The 19,948-nt window shown below is 36.8% G+C and overlaps 1 long non-coding RNA gene across 12 annotated transcripts in view; it reads left to right on the plus strand.

Annotated features, from left to right (window-relative positions):
- The window catches only part of LOC145716202 (uncharacterized), a 559,773-nt gene that overhangs the window by 41,891 nt on the left and 497,934 nt on the right, over positions 1–19,948 (plus strand). For 5 of the 12 annotated variants that reach the window (XR_014138714.1, XR_014138718.1, XR_014138715.1 and 2 more), the window contains exon 4: positions 13,051–13,133. This is a non-coding gene — a long non-coding RNA (uncharacterized LOC145716202). Of the gene's footprint in view, positions 1–13,050; positions 13,688–18,668; positions 19,275–19,948 lie in introns of those variants that run through there. The other 7 variants (XR_014138707.1, XR_014138709.1, XR_014138705.1 and 4 more) reach the window with 5 other exon arrangements.

Below are 19,948 nucleotides of genomic sequence, written 5' to 3' on the forward strand. Positions count from 1 at the left end.
TTTTAAAAATGTTAATAATGATAGGTTTCTAAAAAGTTTCATATTATAAAGTCATAAGAAAGTGCAAAATCTTCATCTAATGCACTATTAAGATGGTGTCACTATGTGCAAATCACAGTAATATATTGAAATTGCTTTGAATAAATACTTTCTTTTCACTCCTCATAAAGCTATTGATATATCATATTACTTTTTATAGACTCTGTTCTGTGATATGATGTTCCTAGGTCTAAGTATACCCAGCATGGAAAAAAAAACTTTCCTTCTGATAAAATGACTTTCATTCTGCCCCCAAATATTTTTTGATGGTATCCTGTGAGCACAGAAGTCAAAAATCTAATAACTCTTTCTCAGTTCTTCTTGACTCTTTTGATCTCTGACAATAAATAAACTTGCTTAGTTATTCTTCTTTTTTCAATCTTTTGTATTCTCATTTTCTTTCTATCCCTTAAATGGTTGTTCCTCAGGTTTTTTGTTTTGTTTTGTTTTTTATTAGAGCACTTCTCATCTTTTTTTTACACAGTGAGCATTATGTGGACAACTTGCAAATCTCTTTCTAAAATCCTGGCTTCCTTTTTAATTTTAGTCCTATAAATGCAAACATTGGCCAGAAACCTCACTTGGCTATTCAGTCATCATCAAAACTAGAATCACCATAATCCCCTTCTCAAATTAAGACACCTTGTTATTAGAGGGCTCCACGTTTCTGTGCTTTCACCACCCATCATTGAAACTTAAATTGAAGAAGTCAACTTGGCTTCTAAATAAGTTCTGGTACTAATTTCAATGTGGGGAGGTTGGGGGCTTCCCACACAGCATCAAATATTCTCCAGATACCAGCTGGGTGTCTTACAATTCAACTCAATTCTGACTCTATCTACCTAGAGATGGTAGATCCCACAGGTTGAGGGTTCAGTCCTACAAGACTGTCCCCCACCCCCTACTTCAGATGCCAGGCACAGGTCCAAGTTATTATCTATGCTTCCGATGCACTGACTACAGATCGAAAGTTCCCATAAACTCCTCCTCTGGTTCCATTAATTTGTCAGAGCAATTGATAGAACTCAGAGAAACATTGTAGTTACTAGATTACTAGTTAATTATAAAAGGATATAACTCAGGAAGAGCCAGATGGAAGAGATGTGTAGGGCAAGGTATGGGGGAATGGGTGCAGAGATTCCATGCCCTCTCCGGGTGTCTCACTCTCCCAGCACCTCCATGTTCACCAATTAGGAAGCTCTCCAAACACAGACCTTTTTTATGGAGGTTTCATTGCATATGTATGATCGATTCATCATTTGCCATTGGTATTTTATTGAACCTCCAGCCCCCCATCCCTTTCCGGGAGGTTGGGGAGGTGGGACTGAAAGTTCCAACCCTCTAATCACATGGTGTGTTCTCCTGGCAATCAGCCCCCGTCCTTAGGTGAGGTCCACCAGTCAACTCATGAACATAACAAAAGAGACCTTGCCGATTCTCTTCACTTAGAAAATTCCAAGAGTTTTAGGAGCTCTGTGCCTGAAAGGTAGAGGAAGACCAAATATATATATTTTAAATAGCAGTATGACAGTTTTTCATTTTTCCTCACTCTTCATATTCTAGAATGAACGTGTGTATTAGTGACTATTATTTGCCAGTATCACATAAGGTCCTGGAGAACTAAACCCTGGCAACTTATTGTTCCTGATCTGGAGAACTCTTAACTTGTGCAAAGTGAAAGATATTATGGGAAGAAGACAACTAAGAAGATAAGGGGGTAAATGAGTGGTCAGTTTAAAATTTGTATTAGATTTTGAAGAAAGAATGGGATTTTGACTGACAAAGAAAGGACAGAAAGAACACATCAGATCTCATGTTTTCATTCTCTGGTTATTTGTTTGTGCTATTCTTTCTGCCCGTCATTCCCTCTCCTTAATCTCTACCTATCAAAATCCCACTGAACTTTAGGATTGGTGGCTGATCATCTTGTTCAATATTTTTCAACCAATTGCAAATGTGTGTGTCAATCTTAATTAACTTTAGTGTCTTCTGCTAACACTAGCACTGTGTTTGGCACATGGTAGGTGTTCAAAATATATTTGCTAAAGTAATAACTAACTGCATAAGAAAATGAGCTATTCAGAAAAACAAAAATACAGTTTATACACTGAGTTTCAAATTGCCCAGGCTTTTTCTGCTGTATTCACATATGAAGTCAGGAACTGACATTGAGATCCTAACTGTGAAGTGCTGTGTAAGTACTCTGGTGCCTTCTAGTCAGAAATAATCAGTCTTTTCACATCTGGTGTTGTCCACAACAAATATTATGACCTATTATTCTAGTATCTTCATAGTTAAGAAGGGTCTGAAGTTTAATCACAAATGGAAATTCAATTATACTGAATAATAGTTATAATATAATAATAATTATCTGGATCTTTAGTTTCTCCTAATCTTCTGTTCTACTTTTTTCAAACTGTAACTAACACTTAATTCATTTGAATTAAGGAAAAGTTGATTTTTACTAATTCATTCACTGAAATATTTTGTGCTTGTAGATGTAAAAATATAATGACATTTACTATTTATTGAGTGCTTGCAATATGCTACTCACTCTACATATATTACTTCACTTAATCTTTATAGCCACCCAGTGAATTATTCATATCCCATTTTATGGATGGAACTAAGGATGGGAGTGATAAAGTAATTGCCTGTTCATAGTCCTAGGAGGTAGAGGCCCTATATTTGGGAACTAGGTCTAATGTTAAAAACAGCTCTTATTACACACCTTGCCCTCAACCACATAATAAACAAAATAGACATATAAGGGGACATGAATGTTGAATGCATTGCTTCTCATGTACACAATCATCAACTGAGAAAAGTGTTTCTGCTTTATTCATTTTATATCATGAACATAAAATCATGATTTATTTTAAAAGTTATATTTAGATGGGGCCATTCTCTCAACTCCAGCTTTAGTCTTTGAAATAATCCAGCTAGATATGATGAACTGTATTGGTCCTTCAAGCTCTAGCATCTGTAAATCTTCATTGTGAATAGTTAGAAGGGCTGTGCTTAGCTGCAGGTTGAAAAAGTGTTTTCTTTTAGAGGTTAAAACCACACTAGCTGGATATTGAAGAGAGGATGGGGACACTTGTCAATTATCCCCCAGTAAAGCTGAAAAATAAAATGAATGCTTTTCCATTCCATATAATATTCTATCAGTTGTGGCTTTCATTGCTAGGACACCGACAAAATAACCAGGGAAAACTTGAGCGTGAAAAAGCCAGTCGGTGTTTTGGGCTGTATTATGGAAATAACGAAGTTGGAATTCTTTTCGTTCTCTTCTTCTCACTAAATTAATTTATGTTTTTCATTTCGTAGCAACACATTCACTGAAGAGCTACTCAAACTTGGCAGTCACCCCTCCCCCCACGCTCCTTTGTACAATGGCTTGAAAGATACATTTTTTTTTAAACTTCCTTTTTTCCTCTTCCTTTTGTCTTCCTGGGGTGTTATATATCTAAGTGACAGGAGCCTTACAAAAATTTAGGAAGATAAACACTCTGCGTCTGTTAGGTACAACAAAAGGATTCATACATCATTTACAAATTTCCCTCCTTACCTTTCTGGTGTGGCGGAGGACAATAACCCTGGATGGGCTCAGTACCTTATGGCTGATTGCTGTCCGGGACATCATTAGCGGTGATCTTGTCTTGTCATTGGTTTACGGATGTCACAGAGGACGGTGGTCTCAAACTGGGATCTCTGCAGCAGGGCCAAGAATCATTGTAGGTTATTATCTACTTGCAAGATGATGAATGCTGTGTTAAGATTCAAAAGGGCTTCTGGAGATAATGTTCAAGGAAGTATACGTTTTATCATTTTTCTACAAAATTTTCACATTAAAAATTCGATGGCTTATCATTATTTTATAAATAAGTTTTGATATTTTAAGATGTGCTTAATGGTCAGTTCTCAACCTGGAAACTAGAAATCTGGAAAACATGTCTATAACACTCTTAGTGAAAAAGTCCAGGACACCAATTGCCCCTGATTTCATATGAAGCCAGACTGGCTCTCTTTTATTTTTTTGCTCCTCAGTGAATTGATTGAACTGGGTCTAAATTCCTTGCTTGATTATTACCTAGGCATAACTTACATTATACAAGGGTTCTGAGTCATGGCAGGTTTCTTGACGAATTGTGCTTTATGGACGAATTGTGCTTTATGGACCGGATGCTTGCTTTGCAGCTTCCCCCACATTTAGCATGACAGTGAGCTGCTGCTGCCAACACTGTCTATCTGAAAGGCATTGATTACGGGGCTGGAGAAGGACCGCTGGGAAATGGCCACATCCAATTGGGGGCTAACCCCTAGAAGTCTGGGTAACCCTACTACGTGCACTGCCTTCTCCCAAACCGCAAATGCCGCCCTCTAATCATTATTACTTTTACTTAGGGGAAAGTGAAAAAAAAATTAATAACCTGGGTATTTGGATGGGAGCCAGGCCGCAGAGGCCTTCTCCTGCCTTTGTATAGGCTATGTTAGATGTGGGGATATGTTTTGTGGGCCTGTCCTATGAAGAGGAGACACCTGAGATGCAGAGATTATTCTGCACTTGCTTGACAAAGGAAGCACCTCCAACCCCCACTCATGCATCTCTGAGTAACTAACAATCACCTTTCCATGACAGCTTTTCCTCCTCAAATACATTCTATATTAAAACCCTGCTTTATACAACCTTTGCATGGCTCTGCATATGAAATACTAAAACATCATGAGTTTTAATGAAATAGTCAACCTACTACTTGAAGAATTTATATTTATGGCCAGCAGACTAGCTACCCTCCAACATGAGCTAGGTGATGCATTTCTAGGAACTTCAAATTAATCCTTTTCATTACAGAAGTAGGTACCCATGAAAATGAATAGAAATAGCTGATCTCATTAAAGGCTGAATTGAAACCAATTCTTATGGTGGCAGTAGCTACAACCTGTGATAATTTCCCTAGCTGCTGTCTGAGTTAAGTCCTGTAATTACTTTTAAAAAATTCTAAATAGCATAATTTTAGGTTATATTGTATTTTTTATGTGTGTATTTGTATGTATGTTGGAGAACAGGGTATAGAGATGTATTTAAATAAGCTTGAATTTTAATTGGGTTGGCTTGGTTTTTACATTCATAGGTTTTTATACATGTCTTTCTACAGACACAACTTTTTCCCTCTAATTCTTTTTGATTCTCATTCTCATTTTGTGAGACTGATCCTTAGATTATGACTCCCGTTATAAATGCATACTATGCTAGAGGGCTATTTTTATGCTCACAGACTCAAATCATTCTGGGATTTTAATTTCTCTTCTATAGTTTGAAACAAATTTTTAAATTTAAAAAGATGAAGACATTTGTCCTTGCCCTAGGGCCCTGATGTAAGGTTTAGACAGAAGGTTAAATATCAAAACTTTAATATAAATCAAGTGCATACATTTCTGAATACGGGTCTGGCACCATCTGCACTGTAGCCAGAGGGCTGGAGAGTCTGTTTACAAAAGAATATACAATTTAGACAGAACAAGTGCCCTTCTATCAGATAGAAGAGAAGAGTCATGTTCATTTGTCATTACAAGCACACCATTTCCTTTCTGGTGAGTTAATGCCCTTCCTTAAAAGGAGATTAGTCCTTTAAAGTAAAGAAATTGGAGCTGGCAGCTAGCATCCAGGAGTAGATACAGTTTTGAAATTCTTTAAAAGCCTGAGTTCCGTCTGACCCATTCAGAATCCCTTAAAATCATCACCAGAGAATACTGGTCGTATCCACATTCACCCACCAGGATTATTTCAGAATCACGACCACATGACTTTTCACAGTAAGAATCTGTATGCAAATAGACATCAGTTCTCAATGGACACTCTGGAAACTCTTTGGTCAATGCAGCAAGAAAGTAAACACAAAGACCGTGAGGGAAAGATATTAATCTTAAGATGTGACAGGAAGGGTCATACCTTGATTTTAGCTAACGTCTGTCCTCTACAAGTAGATGACCCCAGTTTCTTTAATAACTTACCCTCAAAATTAGATGCAATGCGTAATTATCTTGGTAGAGAATTTAAATTCAGCCTTTGATTCCTTTCACAGATGAATCTCATACTATGAACACAAGGATAATAATAGGCCAAGGAGCATTTAAATATTTATGCAGATTCTATTTCAATTTATATTTGGAAACTTCGCAACCCTGGTAGAAAGAATATTTCTCTTCTCACTGCGTACTATAATTTCTAGGACTTTAAAAGTAAATATTTTAGTACAGAAAAGCAGTGGAGAAGCTCAGTGACCCAGTAGCTCTGAATAAAGACAATTCTATTAAACTTTCATTTATAAGTCACAATCAGGGAATTGGCTGAGAATAACAATATGTACCATAAATAAATTGAAAATTGTTCCAGGTATTATAATGCAATAAAAATATACACAACACCAATACCATATTAAAGCTATTTTAATATTTCCTTAATGGCTTCAAAACCACTTAGAAAACTTGCATCAATTTAGGATCTTCATTAATGACATTGCAATCTTGGGGAAAAAATTAGTTTTTAAGTTATCTGGCTATTTGAATTTAGGACAAAATACGATTGTTAGGATAATTTGTTTTATATAAACCAAGGCGTTAGACTTTTTTCCAGCAAGTTATTATGAGGTATAGTATTTCAGTAATGATAATACTGCCCTTGTTTTTACAATAGTTGTGATAGCAAAACAAAGAGTAGAAAGTCTAGAGAGGCATATTATTATAGATGGAAAAGCAATGAAAGCAAGGGAAGAAGTATGAAAGGGTATACTGTAATATGAAAATAAATAAATAAATAAACCACCCTGTTATACTTTGTTCAAACCCTGGCCTTAATACAAACTAGTTGTGGGGGCGCCTGGGGCCTCAGTCATTAAGTGTCTGCCTTCGGCTCAGGTCATGGTCCCAGGGTCCTGGGATCGAGCCCCACATCGGGCTCCCTGCTCATTGGGAAGCCTGCTTCTCCCTCTCCCACTCCCCCTGCTTGTGTTTCTGCTCTCGCTAATTCTCTCTCTCTCTGTAAAATAAATAAATAAAATTAAAAAAAAAACTAGTTGTGTGTGACTTGGGAAATGTTAATTCTGAACATCATAGTTTCTTCATTCATAAACATAAACATAGTTCATGTTGCATTTCGTCATCGTGGGCATTAAAGAAGATGATATATGTGACGAGCTTGGAATATAATGTTTATTATATGTGTCTGTTCTCACTACCCTCTTAGGGGATAGAAAGGTCAGGCTGCAACAATTACTTTCATCCTAGGCCATTTTAAATCTCAGAAGAGAGATTTCTCCATTTCCCAGTTCTTGGATTTTTCTTCCAGGCAGGTATGCCAACCAGTAGGCCAGGCAGAACTTTGTGGGTATGCAAGCTCATTTATTATGGGCACTCATATAATGAGTGTCAGTAGGCAAAGCAAATGGTATGCAGTGCTCTGGAGCTCAGTTGAACTTGCAGATGTAATTTAGCCTTCTTATATTTAATTCATTAGAGTTCCTTTCCTCATGACCTTTCAGTTTGTCTGCAACATAAGTGTCTACTAAACCTGATTCAAAATCTAACCCCCAAGGTAGATCTAATTGTCCTCATGTGATCCAACCTGTCCTATACACTTAATTTCCAAGCACCATTGTAATAGCATTACCTCACAGATGACTATCACTGCCACATAAGTGGGGTGGATTCTACACTGGGCAGGTTTTACTGAAAACAGTACCAATGTGCTTCATATTCCACATTGTTTACAGTTCTCTTCATTTGTGATTGTAAGAACTCAATAAACTGGGAGTAAACGTAGTTGTGTAGGTAATTTAGCCACAATTTAAGCATCCAGTCTTTAGTCTTGTGTTGGTCAAAGAAAAAAAAAAACGGCCACAAAAAAGAAATGTCAAAATAAATTAAGTTGATTGCATGTCTCAAACTCCACAAGAACATAGTAGGTTCATAGTGATATGACTCTCCTATCTACCTTTAGCAAAACCAGTATCAAACCCCAACATCTGAATCTCCTAAAAAAATGCCTTCCCCAATCTTCTAGCCTCTAGTGCAGTTTATTCCAGTTTTCCCATAATATTGCATCACAATAATACAAAGATTTGTTTGGAATTGCAGAATGCTCCTCATTGAGAAAAAGGAAGAAACTTGTAGGTACAGCAAGAAACATCTTTAGAGAGAAGGGGATAGGGAAAGGCTGAAACCATTGGTATTTTTATTTTGGCTTTCAAATCTACAAGCTTCAGCTACCATAGGGCAGAGAACAGAGTAGAAGAACCACAGAGGTATGTTGGACAATGAGTATTGTCAATGGAGTAGTGAAGCAACTTAGTAACATGGGAATCAAAGAGAGAAAACTTTTTCTGCTTTATTAATGTTTTGTGACTTAAGCTCTGATAGAAACAAATTTTAGAGATTATAAAAAGGACATCAGACAACAGAGATGGACATAGAGGGTATTATACTGAATGAAATAAGTCAGACTGAGAAAGGCAAATAACATGATTTCACTCATAAGTGGAATCCAAAAAAAACATAAACAAAAACAGAAGGCCACAAATGAACAAACAAACAAAAAGCAGAATCAGACCTATAAATACAGAGAACAAACAAATGGTTGCCAGAGGGTGGGGTGTGCAAAATGGATGAAGGGGAGTGGGAGATACAGGCTTCCAATTATGGAATGAATAAGTCACAGGAATAAAAGCCACAACATAGGGAATATAGCCAATGATATGATAATAGCGATGTTTTGGGACAGGTGGTAGTCATACTTATGGTGACCATAGCATAATGCATTGACTTGTTGAATCACTATGGTATATGCTTGAAACTAATGTAACACTGTGTGTCAACTATGCTGAAATAAAAATAAACACATAAGTAATATATACTTACATACATACATACAAATTAAGAAGGTATGAATCTGAGTTTTGTATTCTGGCTGAGTGCAGTTTTCTCAACACATCTGTTGTTTGGAGATACTAATTTTCTCTTTCTTTTTCAACACTGATCAATTAAATCAATGAAATATTATAAATATAATAAGCTTTTATTGCCCACTACCTTAGTAAATAAAAAATAACTGATGTCTGCTGGTAATTTATAAATTATGAATAAGTAGCTCTTCTCCAATAAATAATTTCTGAAATGGCTTAGGATCAAGGCAAATGTTTTATGTAGTCCACTATCTGTGTTACCTGTCTTCATTATTCTCTAGAAATGCTTCAATCCTGATATAGGTAGAGGTGTTGACCAGATAACTTTATGCTACCTTCATTCTTCCATGCTAAGATTCTATAATCCAATTATAAAAATGAATGAATTTAAAATGAATATTTCAAAAGGGCATAATCCCCAGTTTGAACTAATTATCCCATAAATCCTATTTTGTTATTTTTGTTGGGTTCCTTGGTTTCTTAATTTTCTATTTAGTGTTTAGAATCTCAGGGCTGGTTTTCTCCTTGCATTTATTTAGAGCTTTTATTTTGTATATGCCAACATTTATTTCTGTATTCAGTACTAAACAGGTTCTTTTCAGTGAGTACTTCTACTCCCCTTCCACTGCCCCCCGGCAACTTCCTTCAGATCCATCAATGCTAATGGTCTCTGAATTTATAGCTTTTCAAAAAGGTAAATCTGCCAAACAAGAAAAAACACATTGCTCGATTCATTTAAAGTGATTTCAGAGTCTGTCAAGATAAAGATTTAGATGACATAAACAAACAAAGAAATATTAACGGATCAAGAAGTCATAATTGAAACATAGGAGTGAATATATTGATCTGATTAAAAATGACTTAATTATTTTATAAATGAATCCTTTCTATATACAGCCATAGCCCAATTGCATTTTACAACTTCCTTCCTTCCTTCCTTCCTTTCCTTTCCTTCCTTCCTTTCCTTTCCTTCCTTTCCTTCCTTCCCTTCCTTCCTTCCTTCCTCCCTTCCTTCCTTCTTTCTTTCTTTCTTTCTTTCCTTCTTTCTTTCTTTCTTTCTTTCTTTCTTTCTTTCTTTCTTCTCTTTCTTTCTTTTTCTTTCTTTCTTTCTTTCTTTCTTTCTTTCTTTCTTTTCTTTCTTTCTTTCTTTCTTTCTTCTTTCTTTCTTCTTTTAAATAAGCTCTATTTCCAATTTGGAGCTCAAACTCAAGACCCTGAGATTAGGAGTCCCACATTCCACCAACTGAGCCAGCCAGGCATCCTGCATTTTACAACTTTTTGAAACATTCTGAGCAGTATGGCTGTTTAAAAGTTTTATTTTTACTGATTTATATGTGTTGTAATAGCAGCTATGTATTGTGCACTCATTCTTTGCTAAGAATTATATTAGCATTAAAAAGGTTATTTTACTGAATTCTTACATTATGGCCTATGTAATAGGTATTATTAATCTTGTTTTACCAATTAAAAAAAAGTACTTCCAAAGCGTAAGGTAAATTTACCAATTCCACGTAAGTAATAAACATCAAATCTGGCATTCAAAGTCAAGTCCTTTGGTCTCCACAGTCCAAGACTATTGCCTTTACACAATGATAACCCAATAACTTGATTTCCAAATTTCAAATAGAAAATATACTAAAAAATATTACTTCTTTTTTTTGAAATTTTTTCTTTGATCTATTATGAGTTCATATAGAATTTTGGAATCTTAATGGACCCTTCTCTAACCTTTCATTTGACTTAGGAATCCTCTCTACAGTATTTTTTTTTTAAAGATTTTATTTATTTATTCATAAGAGACAGAGAGAGAGAGGCAGGCTCCCCGCTGAGCAGGGAGCTCGATGCAGGACTCGATCCCAGGACCCTGGGATCATGACCTGAGCCGAAGGCAGACGCTTAACCATCTGAGCCACCCAGGCACCCTACTCTACAGTATTAGTGATAGATCTGTTGCTTCTTCTAAATGTTACTTTTTTTTAAATTTTATTTTATTATGTTAATCACCATACATTACATCATTAGTTTTTGATGTAGTGTTCCTAAATGTTTCTAATAGCAGTAAAGTCTTGTTCTTTTAAGGCATCTGTGTATCTACACCAATCAGAGGCCACTGTAATTTTTTTTTCTCTATCACTGAGTAGATATTTGCCTTTATTAACAGCTACCCATCAATTCTAATTCTGCAGTAACCAGAATATGTAACAAAAGTCTCTATAAAACTGAGACTGAAAAGGAAGTAAGCAAAAGAGTAAGTAAAGCTTGGTGTATAGGTATTCTAAACACAAATAACAATAAATTCATGACAATATTCAATCCTAGGATGGTTGGGAAAGTGATTTATTTTCTTGCCTTAAAAATGTATAATCTGGAATCCTATCTGGGGTGCATTATTATTTTAATGCAATAATATTGTAGCAACAGAACCATGTAATACTAAGATAATCCTGTACAAAATGGGGAGAATTGTTCTGAGTCAGATGTAGCTAAGGTTATCTGGTGAGGAAATCATTTTAAATCAGGTGCAGGAGTGCCAAAATGCAAAACAATAATAATAATAATAGTTTCAAAACATTCCATGTGACATTTGATAATATAAAACAATAAAGAAGACATTTCTGGCATAGACAATGTTTGGTGGAAATTCTTTGGAAGGACTAATAAATCAAATATATGACATAATGTTCCACATTATCAGCATTCTTATGTAGAATAGCCAGTAACTTTTTGATAGTATGTATAGTTCATGAAACTGAACAATTACAAAGAAGGCAAACATGGTATTTACTTTTTATACTATTGAAAATCTACGAGCGCCTGGGTGGCTCAGTCGTTAAGCGTCTGCCTTCGGCTCAGGTCATGATCCCAGGGTCCTGGGATCGAGCCCCGCATCGGGCTCCCTGCTCAGCGGGAAGCCTGCTTCTCCCTCTCCCACTCCCCCTGCTTGTGTTCCTGCTCTTGCTATCTCTCTCTCTGTCAAATAAATAAATAAAATCTTTAAAAAAAAAAGAAAATCTACTTAAAAGGAATGCTGGTGTGTTTCAAGTAGACCAACTAGCCAGTTGCAGGACTGTACTCGAGTTGGAGGAGACTGAGGGATTAGCAGTTCTTTGGGACCCTGCATGAAAAGTGTCATTGATGTGCAGGGCAGGAAAGAACTAAATGCAGGTATAAGTTGTACATTATTCACCTGAAGCAGTTGTTCACGTTGATTTAGTCAAAGTGTCTGATCTAATATATAATAGTTCTAATCAAGACAAGGGCAGACACCACTGTGGAACATTTAGTTACCTTCCTTTGATCTTCTAATCCTTTCTATGTTCATCTTTCATCTTACTTGTTCAGAACCTGTCTTGTATCTTCCTTTCCTTTCCTATTTGTGCCTACATTTACCTGTATTGCCATCACCGGAATCGATCTCATCGGATTCATCCGCACTTTCACGAAGCCGGTGTGTGGAATTCCCATGGAGTGCATGTCTGAGTCACAAGCTAGTTTCAGCCCCGCCACTTCCTAAGTGTGTGATCTTGGGAAAGTGACGTACATGTTCAGGCTTCTCTTTACTCTTTTACTAAATAATATTGTATTTCTGTGCACTAACTTAATCATCTTGAGAATCTATTAAGGCAATTTGTACTATTGTTTACATTTTACGAATTAAGTAAAGAACTTGCCCAAGTTTACAAAACAACTGACAATTTGCAGAGATAAGAATCTCTCCCAGGCAATCTAGCTCTAGAGTCCAGTAATCTTGACCATTGTGCTCCATCACTTCTGTAATATTCCCTAGCTGCTGGAACTTTGAAGCTTTTTTTTTTTTTTTTTAACTTTGAATCTTAATACTATTAGGCTTTATGTTTTAAAGGGAATGAAATTTTATGCACTTGTCTCTATATCACAGGAAACTGTGTAATTCAGATTATCAAAGTCTTTAACCTTGTGGGAATAGTCAGAGCAAAATAACAGATAATATCCAATCTGTTTGGTTATATGAGTGTTTTGTTTGCCGAGTGAATTCAAATTTTACTTTTGTTTCATTTCATTTTTCATTCAGCAGTTGGAGCCATTCTTGGACCTTCCTCCATGACTCCTCCTGAACTTGTTTCCCGAATTAGGACTCCATTAGCTGTGAACTGGGTAGGAGAAAACATCTGTCAGAAGACTCTAGCTCACATTGGAACCATCATGTTATATGTAATGGGATAATGAAATAGGTAGCCTTTTGGACTTCCATCCTAACATAGGATTTCATCATCTATAATAATTCCTGTAATTATTATTTGTAATGACAGTAATTCATAGTAGATCAATAATAATTTGAACTAAAATGTATATCTCTATCCCATTGGAGTTATCTGGACTATCATGTTAAATGTAACCACACTCCCGATTAATCTCCTTCCATTTGGCTTCTTCAATCTATCTTTTGATTTCTGAATAGATAAGAGATGCTTTTAGGAAGACTTTCTAACTTTTGATATCCACAGGGCGGTGGCTTGCAACTGCTATATGATACTCATGGGAGATGCTGCTAATTGGTCTCCAACAATAGCCCTCTTTGGAAGAAACCAGTCTTTATTTTTACCATTGGTAGTGCCAGCATTGTGAAGAAGAACATGAGTGAAATTCTTACACATTATTCAAAGAAGTAGCTGAAAATACCCGAGACTCCTCTCGGAACCTCCGAGAAGGTATCCCCATCCCCTCCCTTTGTTTGCCTTTTTGCGTTGAGCATTCTTTCCAGTCATACAGTAGAAACCAACCAGGCGTTTATTCGTGATTATGGCTGGTTTGCACATTTCAGGACTCCCCAGGCTGTGGAAGGGATGGTCACAATCCTAAAACCAACACATTACCCAGCACTTCCCGTGCTCTCACTTAGCATGCCTTCATGAATGCATAGACTTTTTCATTTTCCTGGTTGAGTCCCCAGACCCATTATTAGCACACTACGATTTACAAGAGAGTAGGTTTTTTTTAATAACAACACTGAGAAAGCAAAGCCCATTTGTTCATCTGAAGAGGTTTGAGAGCACATTATAAGCACAGAGTGGTCAGAATAAAAACTGACACAAGTACACAGTCCATGATTGTTCCTAATCGAAGAAAACACCAAATTAGAGCCAAAAGGCTGGGAGACAAATTGTCTACCACAGTAAATCATTCTCATAAATATAATTATTTAGAACATTTGAACTCTATTTAGGGATATAAACAGTGATGTGGGTTTCACAAGGAACACTAGACAGCTGGTTGGCTTTAAATCTTAGTGGCAACCACAGTGGAGGCTGCCAGGGGCTTCTACTGTTCCCTTTTAGCTAAAGGCAGGATTACCAAAGCCGCATTATATCCTCCATCTCATTTTCAGCTCTATCGCACCAATTATGCTGCATTGAGGCTTATAGGGGCTTACATTGAGTCTCAGATAGATGGAAGAAGCCAGTCTATATTCTTTGTGATAAAAATAGTCATTAATTACTGAGACTTGTAAACCGCTTAGCATCCTTCTTAATGTGGCCCATCAGGTGCTTCTCCTCATTCTATAGCTAATCAGCAAAAAAGGAGAAAAATCCTCGGGAAGAAGATGATCTTTTTTGGCTCAAATAGAAAGCCAAGATTAAAAATAAATCTAAAATACACTGTAAATCTAAGCCAATGTGCACTCACTGGCAAAATACCGTCTTGTTTTCTTCTCAATCAGTGTTGATGAGAGAAAAATTTCTTATGATGTTGTCCCATGGGAAAATTAATTATCAATATAATTTTTTTCCCCTCTCTGATGGAAAACAATGCATTCTGAGGATTTGGATGCATGAAAACACATTTACAAAGAGCTCAAATGGAGTTAGATAATTATCTAATTAAGGAAAAGTGAAATGTCATAGGAATTAATGAGTAATTCAGGAGAGAGGGAACCCAACTAGTGAAGGGTCTGCTGAAAGCCACAATGAATAGGTTCACCTCTGAGTGGACAGCTTAACTATGCTGGCAGAATTTCCGGGTAGCCATTTCAGAATAGACTGCCACATCCAGTATTTTAATTTTTAACAATAACCTTATGTTTAATTGGCAAAAATACCTATTAGGCTCCTTCGTGAAGGCACTCAGAATCATGGGGTAGTAAATGTCAGTGTGATGAACTGTAACAGCCTTCATTTGGTAGACGAAATGCAGGTAAAGGGCCTTTGTGTGTAAAAGTATCCTACAGGTTGGAAAGATAGAAAGCATGCCGCTAGGGAGTATAAGCACGTATGGAGGGTTTCTTTCTTTAAAGTGCATATTTTATAAGTAAAAACCATGCTTTAAGGAATGCTGTACAACCACATTTCGTGCATTTTGATATGACTAATATTTGTGAATGGAAGTACCGTTTTTCAAAGCAATGGGCAAAGAAAATTGGAGTGATGGCATATTGACTAAGTTGATTTTTATAAAAGCCTTGTAGAAGACTTTAAAAATGAACAGTATGTGCAAAGGGGAAAAAAAACAACTATGAAAGAAATTACAAGTGGGTTTCACTACATTACAAGCTTGAGATTGCTTATTAAATACATAACTTGTTTTTCTGTTATACCAGTCATTTTACATAAGTGTGTGATTTGGCTCCCATTTATAATGTGTAACTGCAGCGTGCTTCAACAGTGCCACAGGGAATACTTGTTATGAGTTGAATATTTGGTTAAAATCTCTGGAAAAATTCCAAAAGCATCTACATACCCATGGCAGCTTTGGGTAAGCAGCTTTTTTTCAGTTCACTTCTCTCCTTGGCAAGTCGGGAGAAAACAACTGCCCTCCAGACACAGGGCAGATAATATATCCCCATTTCCTTTCTTTCCACTCCATGTTTTTATGAATCGGTGGTATCTGTATTTGGAAGTAATTTAAATTTCCACTGCTCCTTAAGAAGAAGCTGCTTTAGAATCTGTGTGTAAAATGTTGAGCTATTAGTGTGCACTGTATTTATACATAGTTATTTTAATCATAAATAATTATAGCATTTAAAGCCAACAGTGAAATATTGACTTCTTGGTACAATTTCTATGTAAAATTCCATTGCAAAACAATTCTGAGGGGCAGGGAGGGGTGGAAAAGAAGTATCAAAACAGATAAGCAAGAAGAAATTTGCCCCAAACATAGAGAAATGGGTCCTTCGTGTATTATACAAAGTATAGGTTCTGGCACAAATTTTATGATGGACAACTGTAGAAAGTAATGCATATATATATGCAACAGGTATTTTTTTTCCATTTTAAAGCCTCACTGGAGAAAATGATATATATAGCCTTTAGATGTAATCATTGATTTATTATAAAAGAGGCAAAGACACCCCCAAAGGGAGCCAGAAATGGGACTCAATGCTGAAAGAGTAGAGAAGAAACATTTAAACGTGTTCTAGGACTGTTCATTTTCTAACTGCTTTGCTATGACTTGCACAATTTAAAAGGCTTTGCAGGAACAGTCTGTTAGCAGAGGGAACACAATATTATTTTTCATAAAAAGAAAGCACACAGAGAATGTAGATGATACAAAACACTCTTTTCTTTTCACATTGTTACTTCTTAGTGGACACAGGGTGTGCCTCGGTAAAATGGACATTCAGAAACCGTCTCTTTCTCTGACATATTCTCTTTTTCTTTGCTGCTTCCCAACCCCCATACCCTAGTTTCTTCTACATCTTTTCCAATTATCTGCGTCTTCTTCACCAGGATCTTGGGGCCTTGGCTTCATCCTTGCAGGGAGCTTTAAAGTTAAGGTCATGTGGAAAATCCTGGGTAGGCTCAGGTGTAGTTGACAGCAACTATGTCCTCATGTCTTTGGTAGGAGTAGGCCTAAGTCTTTCAAAATAATCACAGTGAAACATCAAAAGACCTCCTTATCATCAAGTGTGAGAAAGCGAAGGAATAAGAAGAGCAGAGAACTTCTACCTGTCACCCTCTTCCTCTAGTGGTCTTCCTTGAGTTTTTGGACCAGATGCCACTGTTTATCTTTCCTCAGTGAGTGGATTTGTGTTTTTGGAGTTGGAGTAAGACACCTAAGCCCCACATACCATACTTGGTAGATCTTGGGTCAGTTATGCATGGAACTGAAAAAACAGCAAACTAAAGTAAGTAAAAGAGAACATTATTGACTCACATAATTGAAAAAACCTGGGCACAATGGGCACAATGTGGTCTGAGGCAGAAACATTTTCATCATGGACTAAATATCCTCCATATTGTTTGACGTATTTCTCCTGGTTTTGGCTTCCTTCTTCAGCTTCAAATGTCACAAGATGGCTGTCAACCCTCCAGAGTAAAACTCTTGCCCTATATGATACCCCAACCCCTGTGGTTAATATCTTGTGCCTTGGGGGAAAAAAACCCGAAAAAACTCGAATATCTGATGAAAGAATAGCTTCTTTCTGCTGTTTGCAACTCTGACTCTTCCTTCTGAAACTTTTACCTATCCATCTCCCTGATCTAGCAAGGAGCAAAGATAAATGTGGGAGGGTGAAATCATGGCTTTTGTGGCTTATAGCATGGAATAGCCCTAGGCTGCCAGCCTTCTTCTATAAGGGAGATGGTTCTCTATCTTTGGGAGATGGCTGGCAGCACATCTACACATGTCTTATCAGCTTGTTGGGGCCTATGAAACAGAGCATCTGTATTGATAGTGCTTAATCTTGATTGACAATGAATTATAAAATTAGGGAATGTAAAAGCCTTCTTCTAGTGCTTTCCCATTGGGTCTAATTCAGCCCTGGTAAGGACCTAGGAAAGAGGGTTATTTTCAATTTGAAAGATACCCTCTATACATACTTCTTGCTGATCAAATCAAAGCTTAACCCAGGTTATGAATAATTTAACTGCCCTCATGCCATGCAGACATTAACCAATAAAGTCCACAGATTTCCTGTATAGAAGGAAATATTCCAAGTTTCACTTTCCTGAATGCCTACTAGATATCCTCTTCAAGAATGTATTCATGATCTGGAGGCCTGGCTCCTGCTGACACAAAGAACCTACAGGAAAATTTCCTCTAATGAAATTATGACAGGTTGCTAGATATCAGCAGAAGCTTTGATGGATCAGCTACAATGACTACTGAACCCCAACATGTGTTTAGTTCTTCAAAGTTGTCCAGAGCACATTTTGTTATCTAGGAGTAACGAGAAAAGGCATACTTCTACATTCTCTTTCATCTAAGGGTTAGGAAATAACTAGTCCAATAGAGCAGGTTTGAACTGACAAGGAGTGGGAGTGATGATGTTATAGCTGCTTTCTGAAAGCGTGTTTGAATCCCTGGCTATTTCTTAGTAGGCAGAAGGTTAGATATTTAGTTTTTGAATTTTTATTTTGTTTTGTGTGGGTTTTTTTTTTTTTTCCCCAGAATAGAGTATCTACAGGCAATAAACCTTTCTTGGGCCTAAATTGACTACCTCTCCTGCTTAGATTAAATGAAGTCACTCTAGCTCCCTCCTACCAGGGGCATAACAAAATATGACTGGAGAGGAATGAGTCTCTTTCCACTACAGTTTATTTATTAACCCCACGAGTATTTATTCAGGGCCTACTAGATATACCATCTGTATACAATAGAAATATATTCCCTGACTTTATGTATCATATGGATATTAAGGTCCTTTGGTTTACTGAAACATTTTTGTTTGTTTGTTTTTGGATCTTTCTGAAGTTCAGGTGAGAACTAATACTACCAGAAGAAGAGACTTGCTATGCCCTGGGGGAAGCCATTGCCACCAAGTGGGAACTGTGGGTCATCTTCAGTCACAAACAACCATCAACACTAGTCAGCATCTGAGCACCATGGAAAACCCTGAAAAATAAGAGCAGACCAAGGCTCATCAAATACAGGGGTCCTTGGGAGGATCGTGAATATTGGTATTGGGATTGGGATTTGAATTTGAATCTATACTTCTAGCTTGCCTCCAGAAAATCAAAGGTATATTGGTGGGAGTTAATTGGGATAAGGTTGATATTTGATTTGGGGGTTTTACTTAAGTATCTTAAGAGTTTATTAATAAGCATTTCAAATAAAGTAATTTGTTAATGGAAAATTTAATTGTTTTGCTGAAGTTGATAATTTCAGATTATCTGAAATGTTCTCTGTCAAAGAAGAATATCATAGACTGTTGATGAAATATCATTGACTGCCTGCCTGGCTTGTTGGAGTCTGATTAATCAAAAGGAATCTGAAAATAACTTTTTAAAATTATGCAGTATAAGAAGGTGGTCAAAATGTGTTTGTGATTTTGAATAATAAATATGTTTATAACCTTCATCAGTGGTTATCATAAAGAATTCCTTTACTAGCCCAAATGGAAGGTACATCAATAATTGGTATTTGGACACTTATGTCAGACATTGTAGTTCTTGTCCTCAAGGAATTCATATTTTCACAGGAAAGATTGACCTTATTAATTACAAAATGCCTAACATGTGTCAGACACTGTACTTAGTTCTAGGGAAACAATGATGAAAACAATTGATTTTGTCCCTGACCTCATGTTGCTTAGACTCCATTGTTGGGAGAGAGAAGGAGTCATAATTAATCAAACACCCCTGGGATATGTGGTGTCAAGAAAAGTTCATAGTTCTGAAGAGAGCATAATAGAGGGATTTGATCTAACTGGTGAGGATAGGAAGTGTTTCTGGGGACAAGATATTTAGCTGACATCTGAAGAATGCTTAAGATTTAATTAGGTAGCGGGAGGGGAAGAATGAAGCGGGGGAAATCGGAGGGGTAGACGAACCATGAGAGACGATGGACTCTGAAAAACAAACTGAGGGTTCTAGAGGGGAGGGTGGTGGGAGGATGGGTTAGCCTGGTGGTGGGTATTGAGGAGGGCACATTCTGCATGGAGCACTGGGTGTTATGCACAAACAATGAATCATGGAACACTTCATCTAAAACTAATGATGTAATGTATGGGGATTAACATAAGAATAAAAAAA

Source organism: Leptonychotes weddellii, chromosome 1 (assembly GCF_054177405.1).
Source record: "Leptonychotes weddellii isolate Sample4059 chromosome 1, ASM5417740v2, whole genome shotgun sequence".
NCBI classification, from domain to species: domain Eukaryota; kingdom Metazoa; phylum Chordata; class Mammalia; order Carnivora; family Phocidae; genus Leptonychotes; species Leptonychotes weddellii.